This window comes from Hirundo rustica, chromosome 1, assembly GCF_015227805.2.
Source record: "Hirundo rustica isolate bHirRus1 chromosome 1, bHirRus1.pri.v3, whole genome shotgun sequence".
Taxonomy (NCBI): Eukaryota; Metazoa; Chordata; class Aves; order Passeriformes; family Hirundinidae; genus Hirundo; species Hirundo rustica.
In genome coordinates, this window is record NC_053450.1 from 118,165,097 (window position 1) to 118,182,997 (window position 17,901).

Sequence of the window (17,901 nt, forward strand, 5' to 3'; positions counted from 1 at the left end):
ATCGTACATGATGTGGAACAGAACTAGTGCTGTCTAAAAGCTGACTCAGTTCAAGACTCACAATCTGACTGCTGTTGAGCACAAAGATTTGTATTTCTTAGTGGGTGGAAGATTCTTATTTCTCAAACTTAATTTCCCATTAAGTTTCACTTTCTAACAGGATCAAGCAGGAATGATGCCATTGTCTGGACACTTTTCAGAGGAAAAAGAATGAACTGCCCTCAGGAGAGGAAGTGTCTCCTCAGTTTCTAGAGTTTCCCATTAAGATGTTGTAGAAGGCAAATTTATTCCTCTAAGTCATAGAGGTCATATGTCAGACTCAAGCAGGGCAGAATCTGGAAGGTTAATAACTACTGATAGTACCAGTCCTATCTTATCCCATCCTAAGGATTGACTTGGTTTTTCCCATAAATGCTCTTGGGTCTAATCTTCACCCACAGTCCAGCCTGTGTAACAATAAAGATTTGGGTCTGATAGTCTATTGATGGCCCAGAAGAAAATTCCTTGTTCCCAAATAGACTTGGGGAAAATGCAAAATGAGGATGTTCTTACCACAAGGAAACTGACTCCAGTTTCTAACCAAGACTTGGATTTAAATGGTATTTTCAAGCTGTTTGCATTCATTCTTGTGTGCATGTTGCTAGGGATAGCCTCAACCATCAAGTGGCTTCCAGCTCCTAAATTCTCTCTCATGTTTTTGCCTCTTCATTGTTTTTGGGAAGCTTGTTCATTTGCCCTTCTTCAATTTCTTAAGTGTATAAATATCTTTTTGAAGGTTTCATATTCCATTATGGGATCTTTGGAGCACTTTGAATTTGTGCCATTTTTGACTATTCTCTTTAATACTCTTGCCTTCATTTCAGCATCTCCTCTCAAGGCTTGGAAGGACACAGTGCTTGGCACTGCCTTTGAAATATACAGGGTAAAAATATATATAAATGATCTGTCATTGCTTGGATACTATTTTTTTTTAATATTGAGGTGTAAAAAATGGCTGTTCCACTGTGTTTACCCATTAAAAAGTTTGACAATGTACACAGGAAATGGACAGTATAAAACTTGTATGATTTAGTTACCTTTCTCCAGCCTCCTCATTTCTCATTTCACTTCAGTTTTTAAATATTTCATTTCATCTTGAAAATAATCTTAAAATTAAACTTGACATGAAATGCACAACCTGTATTATTAATATCCCATTATTTTATGGTTATACAAGGGTAGATTTGAATTGTCACTTTAAATCAGGCTATAAGTCAAAGCAAAGACTCTAATAGACTGCTAGATCTGTATCTTCACTGAATTAGACAGTAATTTGGCAGTATCTTCTGCTAAATGTGGTGAAATAGCTAGTTAGTGTGATATGCCCAGGCAAATCTGTTGTGTTGCATTGATGGAGACAATTCCCTGTGGCAATTGCACTGGCAGTTGAGCAGATTCTTCTTGATACAGTGATTCAGTGTCCTCTTAATGTGGAGGAAGGAAAATGTGCTTTAGAGCCTCCTAATATGAATGCTAGGAATTGGGCAGAGAATCACTTTTGTCACCCAAGATAGCCTTCCCATATTCTTATGATATTTGTTCGTCATAGTCCATTAAAATGGATTTTTTTACTGTGGAAGGTATGTAATTGAAAATTATATTTAAATTGTGTGCTATTGCTGAAAATACTTAGTATTCAAATAGAGCTTCCTGTACTTTAAAGGGAATAGACTCTATAAGGACACCCGAGCTCCATTATCTAGCACTGATATCTTTGAAAACCAGATTTTTTTTTTCCAGAACTCCCACCATCAAGACTTCTGTACATCCAGAATGTAACTACAGTGAATGTGCTGGGAAACTGATCATGCTCACTACAAAGAAAGTGCTTGATTTAGAACTCTAGCAAAGTAGTGTTCCAAGGAGAAAAAGTAGTGTATTAATAAAAGCCTGCCTTGTAAATTAAGTGATGGTGCTATTAATACATTAATGGAGATGTAAATGTTCAGCTTGTTTTTTTGTGGTTTGCTGAAGAAAAATCTAATTTTTAGATGGTCAAAAGGGCTCGAACTAAAAATGTTTGAGAATTGTTTTCCCATAAGTGAATGTTCATTAAGGAATGTAATTTTTTTTTTTTTTTTTTTTTTGCAGGTGAGGTAAATTTACATGCAGAAATATTTATTCAGATATCATTAAATGAAAAAAAAAGAAATAGAAACTACCTAGCTGACCTTCCCTGCTCAAAAGAGTCTGTTTTTAGTAGGACATTAGCACTTTTTACCCTCCTTTAATTGCTGTCCGTGTATGTCAGAAGTCCCCGCTTGGCACTGAAAGGTGAAGATGAAACTGTTCTGTGTAAATATAAGTCACAAATTTCTTACTTTCCATGAGTTTTTTTTAATCAATCTAGAGAAAAAATATGTGTATTGTCTGTGTTCCTGTAGTTCAGGTGCTTTTCAAAATGTGTTCAATGCATATTTAAAATTTTATTTCAGAACAGAATTACAGTTCTTCCAATGGAAAAAGAGCAAGGTGATGGTAAAAAGCAAATACCTTAAGAATAGGCATAGAAGACTTGTGTCTCTCCTGGGAATAAAGCAGCAGTTTTTACCTTATAACATGAATTTTACTGAAACCAAACCTTGTATTTCAAGAATTATTAATATTGGAAAAAGAATTATAAACCAACACTTGAAGCAATCATACATGACAAGAAAGATCTTACAGATAAATACGCTGAAAGAACAACATAACGTTGTGTTTCTGGCATTGCCTTTACTACTTGTCCCTTTTGCTGAATGTTACCTCAGATCTCCCAAACATGATTATAGTTTGTCTTGCTGTCAAATTAAAAGAATAGCAAGACAGGAAACAAGTATCATTGAGCCCATGCCTTTTAAAAGGGGAAACAGAAGCGGCCAGTGTTCTAGTCTCCTCTAAGCTGTCAGCTTTGAACTTAAAGGCTTTTTGCTTTCTTACAGTGTAAGTGCGTACTTTAAACCTCTTCAGACATCCTTGACTTCGTCTATAGTGAAAATATTCAGCTATACTGATATTCAGTGAAAAACACTCAGAACTCGCATTAGTTATTTTTTCTGTGTTAAGGATAGTAGTGTCCCCATTTCTGCTGCCATGGAAGTGTGCTTAGAAATCTCTTCTCCCAAACAAAAGATTTTTTTGTCAGTCTTTCTCTGGTACAACATCATTTCATAATTTCTATTTTCTGCAAAAGGGACATCTCTGTGACTTGTTTCGTGGTGGCCGTCATCCATAAAGACACCACTTGGATTTTTCAACAAGAAATGCACTTTTTTCCTGAGGTGACATTGAGACTCATATACTTGTTTCACTCTTGAGAACTTTCCTGTCCCATGTTGGTGCGCTTCTTCAGAAATGTGTATTGAAAAAGGAAGGCATAAAAGGAAAAATGAGCAAGTCTCTGCTCATCCATTCATTGCATTCATTTAACTTAGGTTTGAACACAGAACCTGGTCATTTCCTTAGAGGTTATGTCTCTGTTTCCTTCCACAGATTAAGTGGGATTATAAAAAAACTAATTTGCAGTTGCTTTACTGCCAGAAAGCACTCCAAAATTTGCCTTTTTTTTTTCCCTTTTGGTGAAAATTTCTCTTTTTTTAAAACTATTTTTACATTTGATTTTGTCTAGGCTATCCACCCACTTTTGAAATGTCACTGTTTTTGCCATTCTGTGACCCTGAGGAACAGAGGGTAATAGAGATACAGGAGTCAGCAGGAGCATCAGCACATGGGTCTCAAGAGTATAAGGGAGGCCCTTTCAGGTAGACACCCTGACAAAAAAGCCACTGTGTATTCTTTAGGTTGATAGGAGTATTTTGAACTGCTGAAACAATACAAAGTGAATTTTAATCTGGCTAGAGCTTTGTGGTGGATGAACTTCCCTGCTCCCTCTGAAATACTGGTTCATCTGATGTTAAAGGAGAGGATTGGGGAAGTACGGAGCCATATGATACCCAAGCTATGTTTCTATAGAGATTCTGCTGAGGCTGTGTCATTAGTGTGTCTGTGGACCTGGAAAATGACACTTCTCTGTAGCCATCTTTTTCATCCTGCAGGCATTTAATTAAAGTGTTTCCATAACTGTAAAAAGGAATGAAATCTGTTTCCTTATGATTCTAAGGTTTTTCCCTTTGATTTTGTTGTCTAAAGAAATGTAATGTGAAGATTTATGAGGAGTCCCTTCTCATGTGGGCATTTCCAAGGTTTGTCTATTTTTCATGGAGTTGTTAGGACCTGACAGGTCTTTCTGATCTCAGTATTTCAAAGTCAGTTCAAAAAAGTCACTGTGCTCAATATTTATTGAGATGACAAATATGTAGGTGGACACAAACAAGGTGGACACATCATATTACAAAAACAGACAAAACTCAAACAGGAAATCTTGTGCAAATGGGATATTTTTTTAAAGTTTCATAATGCTGAATATTTGGCTGGGGAGAGGAAGAGAGCAGCAAGCGTACTGACAAGTTGAACATAGCATTTTGTTACATATGCCAGAGTCAGCATTCTTAGGTGGATTCATTGCCTTGTAGGGAATCTGTCTGATATGTTTCATTCCTGTGAAATGGCACTTATTAAAGTCACTCTTTTGCTCCTGGTGTTACTCTGGCTATTAAGTTAATTTAGCTTATTTAGATGTTATTTATAATGTATTAGAGACTAAGTAAATGACCTATTGACTGCTTTCGTTTTAGCTGAACACATAAATCTTGGCTAATGTTGGGATATTGAAAACATTTGTACTTTTTTTTATAGGACCTACATGTAAACTTCAAATATGGGGATTTTTTCTGAGTTGTCTTATAGAGTATATATTTTAAGTGTTCAGATTTTTTTTCGAATGAAGTGAAAATTAAGTGCTTATATATTTTTGCAATATTGGTTTCTGTTATCTTACAAGTGTAATAATAATCAGTAATAATCCAACAACTCTGATGGCTCTCACTTTTTTGAACTGCAGGTATAAGAAATACAAACAAATATATGCTAACAGCAGAGGTTTTCATAAGCCTGTCTGTATATAATTTGTCAATGCAGTAGAAAATCAAATTTAATATGTGTATAATAAATTGATCTGACATCCCCCAAACAAAGCTTATTACTCAGGAGAGGCAAAGCACTGGCTGTAGTAGCGACCTCAGCTCTGACTCACTGCAAAAGTGGCTTGGTGCCAATTGCCAATTTTCATTTGCAAAGAGCCCTCAGAACCTCTTTCTTTCCTTGAAATTACTGCTGTTTTGGCATAAAGTTTCTTCTCTCTTCATGCACTATTGAAACAGCTTGAATGCAAAGTAAATGTAGCTATGGGGGGGGGGCGGTTTCTGTTTGTTTTTTCTTCTGTTCTCCATACAAACCTCCTTTAAAATCCAAGGCAAAATACCTGTTGGCTCCAGGGCCATACTACACTGTCTTCAGATGTACAGTGCCAGAGATTCACTGTTCCTTCAGCTAATGTTATATAGGGGCAAACATGAATTAAAATATAAAACTTTCTTTGTTATAGTATGCAACCAAACTGTAAAAAGCCACTATAAACAGCTGCTTCTGCCATTTGCATATTAGCTAAAAGGTTGCCTTGGGGTTCAGCTACTGGACTACAAAAGTCTGTGCCTCACTGTATTTTTATGACAGGTTGGGTTTTTTCTGCAGAAAAGTTCTTTAAGGCCAGTTTTGTCAGATACCAATTTATTTCCCTTTTATTTAGTTGTCCATCATAGACTAAGCAGCACTCTCAATCTGTGAAAAAAATCAGTCCCAATTAAATGTAAGTTACAATACAAAAATATCAACAGGATTTAAATATTTTGTAGACTCAAAGTCCAGACTCCAAAGTATTTAATGTGACTAGGAATGCTTCTGTATGTCAAGTGAGTGGGAGATTTCATTGATCAATATTGTAATAGTTTTTGAAATGCTCATGACACTGTCAACTTGTGGGAATAGTCTTTTGGGAAGTCACCTAAATCTTCATAATGATTATGTCCTTCAGCCATTGTGATTTTTAGTCATGACAGTCCCAACTAATCTTTACTAGCTTTTTAGTGAAAAACCTGTCATTATAGAAGTTGGAAAGAATCTTCCAATTGAGTAAGTAAACATAATTGAAAAGAGTATCTCATTCGTGCTACTTTTTTGATCCACTTGAGAATTTCAAGAAACCTTCTGTATGATATTTCTGGTGGGTGAGCAAGTTAAAGTAGTATTTGGAAATAGAGCCAGACTCTTTAGTCATCAACAAACTATTATTTTCACAGCTCTTTAATATTTTGTTCTTCCACTTCCAGAGTCTTCACAGGTGAAATCCACACTCACATTTGCCCTCTGATGGGTTACTTTACTGGCCTTGAGTGCTCTGGTGAGGAATTTTGGGAAAAAGGGCATCCTGTGATGAATTGTCCCATACAGTATGTAAAATAATACCAGTTAGGTGAGATTAATTGGTTATAAACCTTTCCTTAGCAAAGTAAGCTTCTTTTCTCTGAAGGGCTTCAGTGCCTTGTGTGGGTGACTCGTTTTTGGAACAATGTTTTGGGATTTTGGAAGTGTTACTCACCTGAAATGTGGAGCACTGTCATGTACCAAACCAACTGTGCTATATAATCTACTGTTATACGATTAACTGCAGATTTTTGCAAAAATACTTATCTCTCCAGTTGTACTAGCATACATAAAAAGAAAAATACGCTCTTAGATGTCTCTGATATATCTCAGGATGGAAATAGTTTGCTGACAAGTGCTCCTTGTCTTTGATAAACACTTCTGAAATCTATCAAACCAGGTATTTTTATAGTGCTTATACATACATTTTAACTGAAATCAAAGCAAACTCCAAACAAAATATGGAAAACATATCAATTTTCCCCCTTTTCTCCCCCCTTTTCTCCCCCCTTTTCTTTTTTCCCCCTTTTCTTTTTTCCCCCTTTTCTTTTTTCCCCCTTTTCTTTTTTCCCCCTTTTCTTTTTTCCCCCTTTTCTTTTTTCCCCCTTTTCTTTTTTCCCCTTTTCTTTTTTCCCCCTTTTCTTTTTCCCCCCTTTTCTTTTTTCCCCCTTTTTTTTCCCCTTTTTTTTCCCCCTTTTCCCCCCTTTTTCCCCCTTCCCCCCCCCCCTTTTTTTTTTCCCCCTTTTTCCCCCTTCATAATACAATGAGTTTGTCTTCAGATGGCTGATTTTTAGGAGCTCTCCTGAAATGATTTTTTGAAATAGTGTTCTCTGTAAAGACTTCACTTGTCATCACAAGCCCTTGCCTCTGAGAAAGCTCAAGCAAAAAAAGCAGAGACTCACTGAAATCCCATGGAGAGAAAATTCAAAAGGGGTTGGGTATAATCATTGTCTCCATTGTGCAATCACTGGTAGTATGAATTCAAGTTAAAATTCTAATGAACACTTGCAGTAATGTTCACCAATCTCACACATTTTATATAAATATGAGATACATGTTATTTATATACATGATGTAAATAGCATCAGTTTCTCAGCTCTTTTAAAATGACTTGAAGAAATGAAGTAATCGCTTCAGCTGATGAGGCTTTGCAACATGTAATTTGCTATGGGCCCCATCATTTCTGAATGTGCTCAGATTACGTTTGATGTATTATTGAAAAAGTGACTCCTTCATTTGAAATGCTTCTCAACTCTCCATAAGAAAAGTCACAATAAAGAAAAGAGTGTGGAGAAGGAGTGAGAACATCTGACAAAATAGTTAGAATAACCATCTAATAAACACCTTGGTAATGGAATATTTGGATAGGCTGAAGCTTTCTTTTCTTTATTTTACCTTTTCCTCCCTATATTTTGTGTTTTTGTCTTCTGCAGCACATTCCTAGAGTTTTAAAGGCATATTATATGTATATTACTGTTAAACTACTGAGAGAGTTTGTCTGTATGGAGACTTGTAACAGCTTTTTTTTTTCTCCCCACCAAGCAGTGGAGTCTCCACAGAGCAGATATCTTCTAGATACTCCTTATCAAACTAGTGAATGCTGAGGAAAATGGGAAGCTTGCATGGGGAGAGGCAAGTCTCTGCTGCTTTTTTGCCAAAGGTGAGTGGAAGAGTAGCTCAGGTCCCTTCAAGAGATCACAGGAGTCAATTTTGTTTCCCTTAAAGTGTGTGTTAACCTTATTGTGATGAATACTTCCCTTTATCCCCTCTTACCACCTTATTGAACTGGGTCAGCAATATTAAGTTACTCCTTTGATAACAGAATTAGAACAGTTAGGCTGAACAGTAAGGGCTGAACTGGGATTTATATGGCTAAACAAGATATGATTAGTCTCTTAATCTCTGTGTTAGGGTTGACTGTGGATATTTAACTGGGGAATTCCTTCTAGGAGATAAAGTGGGTACTGAGTCCGCTGCAGTTGGTGGCAAAGCCTGCAAAAGTATCCCTGATCTCAGGAGCAGCATGGTTTCCCTTGGCAGAGTGCAAGTTACTTGCAGTTATTCTGTACTGAACTTGTTTCTGCTTGACTGTTTTGTCACTATTTTCCCTGAGATACAAAGCTCCATCTCTTCCCCTATGATATAATGTAGTAAATTGTGACATCTAGCAGATTTTACACTGCTCTCCTAACTTATTGTATGCTGCTGTCATAAGCAACAGTAGCAAAACTTTAAAGTAATATTTGAAAAATAAAAGAGAAAAAAATGAAGGTTCAGAAATAGTTTCTTAAAAGAGCACCTGAGAAAAAGTGATTTTCTTACCAACAATACCTCACTGATAGAGCAGTAATTGACCAAGAATTTGTAGCAGGAGTAGAGCTCTATAAATGTTTTTAATTTGAACTTGCACAAGGAAAAAAAACCAAGAATGTTAAGGGACAATGCCAAAGGAAAATGTATCTTTATTTTTTCGTTTTCCACAAAATTTAAACAAAACCCCAGATTGTAGGTTGACTTCAGACTGAGTGGGATGTTTTGCTTTAACAAAAAATCAAATACTACATTTAATTTTCATTTGTGCTTAACTGTTTCTAAACAAGTAAAATGTCAAAGTAAAACATATCAAGAAAATAGAGCAGCATTAAAATGTTTGACAAATCTGCTTGTTGCTCATCACAGAGTAAATGATAAATTCTGGTCAAAGTCTCAGTTGCTGCTTCTTGAGGTTGTGTTTTCAAACAAATGTGGTCTAGTCAGAGAGGAAATTCTTTTGTATTCTTCCTACGCTCAAGAAAAACCTTTTCTCTGGACAGTGTATTCCCCTTAGTTGCCTTATTTTCTTTCCCTTCTTGTTCTCTGTTTTGTTTCACTCCTCTACAGGATCCTGTCTGGAAAACCATGGTGTACAATTATAATGCATAGAATCTAGTTAAGTTGAACCACAGTAAAATTAATGAAGCTCACAATAAATTCTAAGTCTCTACCCTGCTGTGTTTTTTTCCTCGTATAAAATGTTGCTATTATTTTATACTGTACAGTGTCTCCATCCCAAGTTATAATCAGCTTTAAAGAGAATTTTCCTGTGGGGGAAAACTCCCCAACATGAATTAGCGCACTGATTTGCAACCAGATATTCTGGTTGATTTTACTTATTTCTTACACTTTCTTCTCTGTTATAAATTTTACGTGTAACCATATTGTGCTTCATGTGTTCCAGAAGGATTTTGAGATCCTCATCTTCAGACAATCTCGTGTGCCCATTTGCCTTTAGTCCCCTTTTATAGAATGTGGTCATTTTGATATGACTGAAGTCACAGAACTGTCGATCATCCCAACAGCAGGGCGTGATTTGCACCTGTGTTTATGGAAAGTATCACATCAGAAGTTTCATTTTATCACATCGTCCATTTGACCTGGAAATACTGATGATGCAGTGAGGCCACAGCTATGTTAAATTAATACATTGCTGTTCTCTGGCATTTGTGAAACAGTCTGCAATTAAAATATAAACCTATTCTGTCTGTACTTCTATGTTTCTATTATTTCTTTTCCACCTTTCTCCCACTGGGACATGGTAATAAATGAAAAGGGAATATGGTTCTGAAAAGTTCTCAGATCTCTCTTTCTTAAAAGGCCACAGAGGATGCTTATAAATTTCCAATTTTTCTCTGTTCCTGTAAGCAAACCCAGTAGTTTTGTGTTCATGTCGATCACAATCAGTAAGAAATGAAAACTCTCCATGGAATATTTAATTTGATCTAAATATGTCCTATATTTATTAATATAACTGTATTTATATGGTTCTAAAAGAGACAGATGGAAGATGGAATACTTGTAGAAGTCATTGGAAAGGTAAAAGTAAGCAACAGTAGCAAAATATAAATAAAAAGCAAATAAAAAAGTAAAATGAAATATAAAAATATATATAATATATATAGCAAGACAAAAGAAATTGCAACTAAACAGAATGCTCTGTCAACACTGAATTCAAGCCCACTAGGCAACTGGATGCCTATTTTTAGAAAATGCTTTCTTTAGGCCCAAAAAACAGGTGCTTTAACATTGACATTGGCAATCAATACAAAATCCATCAAAATGTGAATTTACGTTGATGTCTAGAAGGTCCTTCCTTAAGCTAAGCCATCTTGAGAAATTCACAAGAGCAAACACACTAGTTCAGAAGGTCTTTTCTGGTTTTTCTACTCTTCAATAATTAAGATAAATATTCCTATGGAATCAAGCAGTAAGCAGCAGGAGTAACTGTTAAAAAGCAAAATGGTTGGACTACATATGGTATCTCTCCGTATCCTATTTTATTCTACTAATCCTGCAGATGCAGTAGAGTGGATTTTTACAGGGAGAAAAGGCAGTCAGGGGAGATGGGCTTTCTAAAGAGGATTTGGCACCACTCTGGGTCTTAGATGAAGGTCAAATGTTCAGAAGAAGCCAGCATTAAGCAGCTCCAACCGTGACACTTGCGCCCAGATTTCTCAAAGAAGTCAGCATCTTGTATGCAGTTCTTGTTCTGATAATCTTATTTGTTTTGGTAGCAAAGCTGAAGTTAAACCCTTCTGAAAATCTGACTGCTGTAGCCAATTATGTTGACAGAAGCCCAGCTAATGCATATTGAACTGTGATTTAGAATGGTCAGAAAAATAGAAATTTTTGTGTGGTTCATACATAGGTTTTGAAATGTTTATTTTCAGAGAACTGATCAGAGCTAAGAGCTCATTGCAAGTTTCATCTGTAGCCCCCTGATGTTTACTCAGTGCATTCTTTTCTCTGAAAGTTAGGGAGGAAAATGAGTGGCACTTCACTGCTGGGTATAATTGTATTTTTCTGAAGAATCATACATAAATTGATTTAAAATAGTAGATATTTTAAGGGATGAGTGAGATTCAGCCCTGCTCATATGGTGGATGTTTTGCTATTAATCTCAGTAGAAGCAGCATTGATACTAATTTTGCAGGCAAAATAATTAATTTAAAACAATAGAATACAAGCTTAATGCTTCATTTAAACATAGTAAAGGTTATTCCCCTGCCTTTCTAAATAAATTAAATTTTCTGAAAGCAGTTAAAATATAGTTACTCTAAAATATATTGTTGTGGTTTCTCCAATTATACTTTCATCTATATAATTTTGTGAGGAAGGCAGATATGTATGTGACCATGGCTAATTTTTCAATTTTTTCATTTAAATCAAAATATTATGGTATGTTGTTATGTACTTGGTTACAGTAATTTAAAGAGCTTGAGATAGAATAGTTCTTTCTCTGGATTGATTGAAGAAAAACATGAGAGAAGTTCAATAATGAATCATAATCCTAGCCTCTAACAAGATTTTAGACCTGGCTGCCAGGTATAGTGGGATTTCTATTTTTTTTTTTTTTTTTTTTTTTTTCAGAGTTATAAGATGGTTAAATTTTTTTTTCTAATATCTGTGTTTACAAGAAAAAAAATAGGAAAAAAATATTTTCAGCAACTTTAAAGAAATGTTGAAATTAAAAAAAATATGTGAAGATATAAACACTTGTGCATACACTCACATTCCAGAAATGTTCTTTAAAAGACCTGCTGCTCATGTTACTCTTTTAACCTGTTTTGGTTTTTTTGTAGCCAAGCAGAATGTTCATTGGAATGTTCAAGGCTGAAATAAAGACATTGGTGGAAAAGTCAACAACGACATACAGGTAATATTGTCCACAGCAATGACACGAATGAAAGGAATTAATATGCTTGTTATTTGTTTTATCTCCTTCGCTGTATTTTCTTTTCTCTGCAATTTTTCTGCGTAAACCACAGGTTCCAAGGTATTCTTAATCTCATCTGGATATGCATAAACTCATTTGTTGGAGGCAGGTTGGAGAGGACACAAAAGCATAAAAACTTTTTTCTGTTAGCCATAAATAGAGACAATACTGTCTAGGCTTTATCTGAATTTTGATGGGGGTTTTGTTTTTCTTATATTACTGTTTTATTCCTAGTGTAAGGTAAGCGTTTAATTACAGACTCGGTTATACCCCCGTATATATGTAAGTGGTGTGCTGGTTTCTAGCTAGCATTTGCTTCCACAGTGACCTATTTTCATGCAGCAAACTCGCTGGTTTGATATTCATTTCTAGGTGCAATATGAAAACAGCAGCAATTTCAGACCTTGAGAAGTGTGTGTTCAGGTGAATTGATAAACACTTCAGCTAGTTTGTCGTCTGGAATGTAAGAGCAACTGGTGATGTTAAATGTACTGGTATCACTTCAAGAATCCCATTTAACACAGACCAAAGTGGTTCATTGACCTTAAAAAAAAAGTGGCAAATTTTGTGGGCTACAAATGTTTTCTCTTTCTAACTGATTGAGAGGCAGGAGTTATTTGTTTCTGCATGACTTTCTCAGTAGTTTCTTTATCTTCTTGCAAATTTGGCTCATAGCTAGCCTTCAAATGTGAATTTTAATATGTAGATGTTGACTATGGCTTACATGGCCTGATGTTTACTGTCTGCAGCATACAATAAAGCTAAAAGGTATGCTAGAAACCCATATTCTTAGCAAATAAAACTTCCCCCTCCCATATTGCATTCACTGATTATCCCTCTTAATTGTCTCCTTTTTACTCTGCAAAGTAACCAGAAATGCTGATATTGGATGATTTGCCTGAACCTCAGCCAGTTATCTTAAGCTAATTATTATGGATTTTAGGCCTTTTTGCATCTTCACAGGCAATTAAACTATATTAGAGAGTAGTCATTACAAAAGGCATCAGACTTAGTCTGAATTGAGGCTCTTCTATTTTTCTTCATCACCAGAGATGTAGGAAAAAAGGATCCCACCTAGGCACACAGGACAAATATTTTGAGAACTGAGATACAGTGTTTTTTTCCACAATTCTTTCTCAATAACCATCAGAAGGAGAAAAGTTATAAGCAGATATATATATTTTGATTGTGGATTTTATCTGTTAAGCTGATCATGATTACTGAGTTACAAAACCCCAAGAAATTAATTCCCTCTCCAGCCACCACCTTCATAAAACAACAACCAGGGAGCAGTCTGAAAGAACAGTCGTTGACTCTGAATTTCATTTACATATTCAGCAAGGTCCAGAATAAACATTAAGTAAGCCAATTTGTAATATCAAGATAATCCTTGCTTCCCATTTACAGAAATACATTTTTTATTGTTTATTTTGTAAAGGAACCTTTCTAGAATTGAAATGGAGGCATTGATTCTTTTTTTCCTTACATTTTTCAGGCTGTATTCTTTCCCACCTTTTAAAAAATAATCAGATATTGAAACTTATGTTTTCCAATAATATATAAACTCTGATTGTACCCACCTTATTGAAATGCAGAAGGCATTTAGCAAAGAACAAAGAGAATTTTTAGTTTGAGTTTCGTATGAGAAGAAGGCAGATTAAAAGATCTTTTAATGTTTCTGTGTAAAAGATGTAAAAATGGAGCTCTCCCGCAAACTCGTGAAAATTATATAAAAGATTCAGAGCATTTTACAAAGCAAAGAAGTGCGAGATGCTTTTTAGATCCAGCAAGCAAACTGTAAACATTGCTTGACCATTATATATTCTGGGTGAAGGAAGAATGAACTGAAAACACTGCTAAAATGTGAAAAACATATATATTTTTAAATTCTTTAGAAGAACTAGCAGATGGACTGTGAAGAATGACATCTGGATCAAACTCCTTGCTTCTAAACATAATCCAGTCAAATACAGCTGGCTCTAACAAATTCTGATAAATATTTTAATCTCAGTAAGAAAATGAATGCAATGATGTGCAAAATGAGCATATGAGTATCAATAAGATTTTTATGTGTTAATGTCATTCTTCTGGAGAAGAGTTTGGCAGGCAGGCACAGTAAGGAGCCTGCCAGAGGTGTGCACAAAAGGCACCAAGGGCTGCTCACAAAAATCAGATATTAGCATAGATTGTGGGCAGGAAGAAATGGGCTCAATGTTGACATAAGCCCCCCAAATGTCTTTATTTGTATTTGCCTTTGGAAATGATCAGAACTAGCTGCTGAGAGGCAATGCTGTTAACAGGCATGTGTAAGGACTCGAGTCCAGACAATTGCAGCTGGAGTGCAGCAGTTATGTGAAAAGCAGGCCTGGGGACTGTGCTGGTGTGGACTGGGCTATTTTGGAAGAAATCACAAGACTTAGGTCTGACATGGATGGATGAGTCCAGATATTATTCATAGATCCTGTTTAAAATAGGATTGAAAAGTGCAGGCTATTTTTTTTCCCCCTGTGACATATCACAAAGTGTGAAGGCAATCTGCATTTTCAGAGCAACTAAACCAAAATCCTACTTGATCTACCTCTTGCTTATGCAGATTAGGTCGAATATTGAAGTGTTTTTGCATTTAATGTTACTTTACTTTCTTCACAGTCTTTAAAGAGATTGGGGGGAGGGGATGTGTTGAAAAAAATATATAACAGAATCATAATTGTGGTCTCTTTTCAATTAGTTTTAATGTTTGGTTATTTTTCATTTATTTCTATATAAAAACCTAGATCTTCACCCAGGTACTCTTTTTTAATCAGCTTTTGATTTTTTAAAATGGCTTATTCAACACATTTTGACACACAAGTGAGCTATTTTTTGTAATGTCTTGTATGAATATATTCCTATATTCTAAATTGTCTGAAGTATTTCACCTTACAAATGAAACAGTAAGTAGGGATTAAATTACACTGCAGTCATGTAGATAAAGCAAGCTTGAACTTTAATACAACAGAATATCTAACCCCCTTTTGAGAGCTTCAGCTATAACTGAAGGTATTGTTAAAATTTTATACAGAATAAAGTTATTGTTAAAATTTTAGCATTTTTAGGCAGTTTTTCTATCTATTTTTATCTATTCTATAACAATAGTTATTCAGTTAAACAAATGAATATATATGTCTGTTGAAGAAATGTAATAGTGTGTAAAAAATGAGACACTTTTTTTTTTAACCATGTTCTTTACTTAAACATTCCTCTCCAAAGATAACTACAAAATAGGTCACAGTATAAAAATAGTATAGTAAGCAAGTTAAGGACTAGATTCTCTTTGCAATTTGAGTGCTCTAAATCTGCCCTAACTCCATTGATTTAATTGATTTCAACGGTTTAACTTAGATTAAACTGTGTTGCTTCTAATGAACGTGCATCTGCTGTAGATAAGATATTAATTCTTCCAAAATCCTGACAGCAAGGACCATGATTTAGCTGGCAAAAGACAAGAAACTAGAAGGATACGCCTACCCTCTTTCATTCCATCTGCAAATTTTACCTTGAATCCTGTACTGCAGGAATGACTGACCTTCCAAGCAGATGGATAACACGTCTCTCATGGAGCTGCACAAGACGCACTCAGCCTTTCTTTACCAGGTGACAAAGAGTGTGCCCACCACGGAGCTGCAGCCACCCCCTACACCAGGACTGTCAGGCAGACTCCAAATTCTGTTTCAGTGTACGCACTTTCTGAGCTCTGTGGGTGGATGAGCACTTAAGGTGAGTCTACCCAGATTGCTGCAGCTGTGTTAGACAGAAGTCAGGACATGTGATTTGGGGACAGGGGCTAATGAACCCTTGGGGAAGTCAGCGATTGCTAGAGCAGTTGGAATTACTTATGCCCTGTTTTTTGACTATGTCTCAGGTGTCCCTGAGGGCTAAGTCAAACAGTGTATTAAATAATTATACAGAACGGATCAAATAGAAAGGCCATTGTAGGGAAACATCCTTGGATGCCACTAAGCATAATCCTACTGGAACACTTATTTTTTAATCAAACGCTACTTCTTCCCTAGTAGGCCAATAATGTATTAAAAAAAATGGCTTTAAATGTTTTTTCTTTGCTTGCAACTGATGCCTTCTTCCAGGTTCAGTCCAAGTTTGATTACTAGTGAAGCCATTTATTAAATATAAGGAGTAAAAACTACTGAAATTTGGCAGCTGGAAAAACACCAAGGCTAGCAACTGCCAAGCAGAGTCAGTTCGGAATAGAAGTTTAAAACAAAAAAAATAATCTTTGTCAACAAATCTTTCATTAATTATTTGGTTCAGGGCTGCTGAATCAAAATATTTTTCCCAACAACTTTGCCAAAATATAGCCTATTATTTAGAATTCCTCTTTCCTTAGAGAAAAATTCCAAAACCAAGAGAAAGTTCTGATTCCTAATTCTTACTACATTTATTTGGCCTTGAAATTAGCAAAATAGACCCACTACCTAATTAGGCTAATTTTTTCAAAAATCTGCCTGACTACAGAGGCTTGTAAGTGACTTCAGAGAGAATATAGGGCTTTCCTCCATCTAGAATGCATAATGTTGCAAGTTTAATTATTAATCCTCATTCTGCAGGTATTCATAGTGATACGGTTTTATGCAACATGGCCAGAATTTAGTGCAGTTGTATTATTACAGAACAGCTAAGAATTAAGCCCACTGTGCTCTTCTTACATCCCTTAAGTACTGCTGAAGAATCCCTCACATAATTTGTCATTACCAGGAGCATTAATGCAAGTGGGCAGGTTTGAATGAATAATCAAACCTTCCTGATACTTATTCTGAAGTTCATGTGGAGGCAGTCAAAGCAGTAATATGATTGATGTCAGACTAAGCAAAGCATTCAAGATATGTCTAGGCAGAAAAGTGAAATGATCATTGCACAAGAAATGGCCAAATATCTGAAAGCTTTTTATGACAAGCTGAAGTACTGAGGTATGAGATAATTCAGATAAGCTTTTTTTTTTTTTTTTCTTGATAGAAATAATCTCCCTGGTGCCTGCTTTCATTTATCCTTGTATTCTACAACTGTGTGCTTTTTACAAGCTCTTTGTTGCTGTAACGCTGGTTGATTGAAATTCTCAATTTGTAGGCCTCCTTGAACATGTTTATTCAGGGGATGGGACTTGCACAAAACAATACACTTGTGTGAGGCAATCCCATCACATCATCCTTCATTATCATTTTTGGATTGTCTAACTGGAGTACTCATCAGTGTTGTAGATCCTGTGCTCTCACAAAATGGCTTCAATTGTTGTGTGTTGATCTTTGATACTACATCAGCTTTAGTTTTACTGTGATATCTGAATTAAACAAGAATCCGATTGCCAAAACTGGAAATTTTCTGCGCTAATACAGTGGGATGTTTTGAGCACAGGAGCTGAGATCTTTCTTCATATGCATTGTGGGATTTTTGCCCCCTCAATATATCTTTGTTTTTTAAAAATTTAAATACCGTGATTCCTATCTATTTCATCATCCTAAGTTTAGGCACATGACACAGCTTACTGCATTGCTCTACTTCAAACAAGGGTGAAGAGTTCTGAGTTGGTTTCACATTTTACACAGCTGGATGATGTGTCTATCCATTCCCCTCTTTGACACATTGCATGTCTTTATATCCATCATGAGTCATTTTTCTTATGTAGAGGCTAATTAACATCTTGGGAACAGATTGCTTGCTTTGTCTTGATATTTTTTTGAAGTAACCAGATGCTGTAATTA

General features: G+C 35.6%; 1 long non-coding RNA gene across 6 annotated transcripts in view; it reads left to right on the forward strand.

The window, feature by feature from the left end:
- The window catches only part of LOC120756949 (uncharacterized), a 98,001-nt gene extending 81,865 nt beyond the window's left edge, over nt 1–16,136 (forward strand). For 3 of the 6 annotated variants that reach the window (XR_009208231.1, XR_009208232.1, XR_005702316.2), the window contains 4 exons: nt 6,303–6,445; nt 7,942–8,056; nt 12,015–12,088; nt 15,703–16,136. This is a non-coding gene — a long non-coding RNA (uncharacterized LOC120756949). Of the gene's footprint in view, nt 1–6,302; nt 6,446–7,941; nt 8,057–9,613; nt 9,912–12,014; nt 12,089–12,520; nt 12,714–15,702 lie in introns of those variants that run through there. The other 3 variants (XR_009208235.1, XR_009208234.1, XR_009208236.1) reach the window with 3 other exon arrangements.
- The last annotated feature ends 1,765 nt before the right edge of the window (nt 16,137–17,901 follow it).